This window comes from Octopus bimaculoides, chromosome 18, assembly GCF_001194135.2.
Source record: "Octopus bimaculoides isolate UCB-OBI-ISO-001 chromosome 18, ASM119413v2, whole genome shotgun sequence".
Classification (NCBI taxonomy): Eukaryota; Metazoa; Mollusca; class Cephalopoda; order Octopoda; family Octopodidae; genus Octopus; species Octopus bimaculoides.
This window is the reverse complement of record NC_068998.1, coordinates 55,487,433-55,488,603: the sequence shown is the minus strand read 5'-3', so window position 1 is coordinate 55,488,603 and position 1,171 is coordinate 55,487,433.

The following is a 1,171-nucleotide window of genomic DNA, read 5'->3' as shown; positions in this document are numbered from 1 at the left end:
ACTAGCTAGCGCGGACGCGCGACTGCGCGTTCGGGACCGTGCTGCTTTAGTAGTACCTATATATACAACCATCGACGGAATAACAGTTATATATGCAACTTGAACATACATATCAGTACATAAATATACATTTACATATACATACACGCAGACACTTCTACACACATCCATAAATGCATACAACTTAGATACATACATACATACAACTTAGATTGGTTTCGGCCACTATCGGCTCAGGCCATGACTAACTCAATAGCACGAACTGTTACTTTTTCAAGTGTAGCACAAAGTTTTGTCAGTGAACAGATCGCAGTTTCAAAGCAACGAAAATATTTTGACACAAATCAAATTTTTGATAAAAATAAAAATGGGTGATAGCCAAGAAAATTTTAGATAACGACATATCAAAACTGCTAGTTCATTACCATATACTGGTGTTGCATTATTGATATTTGTGCGTAAATCTACAGTCAATATAAACTTTGTAAACAAAAGCAAAAAAGATATTACCAGATACTCTCATTTACTTGTTTCAGTCATTTGACTGTGGCCATGCTGGAACCACGCCTTTAGTCGAGCAAATCGACCCCAGGACTTATTCTTTGTAAGCATAGTACTTATTCTATCGGTCTGTCTTGCCGAACCGCTAGATGATAGGGACGTAAACATACCAGCATCGGTTGTCAAGCGATGTTGGGGGGACAAACACAAACACACAAACATATACGCACACACACACACATGTATACAATGGGCTTCTTTCAGTTTCCGTCTACCAAATTGGTCGGCCCGAGGCTATAGTAGAAGACACTTGCCCATAAAAGCACCCACTACACTCTCAGAGTGGTTGGCGTTAGGAAGGGCATCCAGCTGTAGAAACTCTGCCAGATCAGATTGGAGCCTGGTGCAGCCACTGGCTCGCCAGTCCTCAGTCAAACCGACCAACCCATGCCAGCATAGAAAAAAGACGTTAAATGATGATCGTGATGATGATGAATTAATATTAATTAAAATATTAAATTAAATTACAATCCTCATCATAATCATTGTTTAACGTCCGCTTTCCATGTTGGCATGGGTTGGACGATTTGACTGACGACTGGCAAACCAGATGGCTGTACCAGGCTCCAATCTGATCTGGCAGAGTTTCTACAGCTGGATGCCCTTCCTA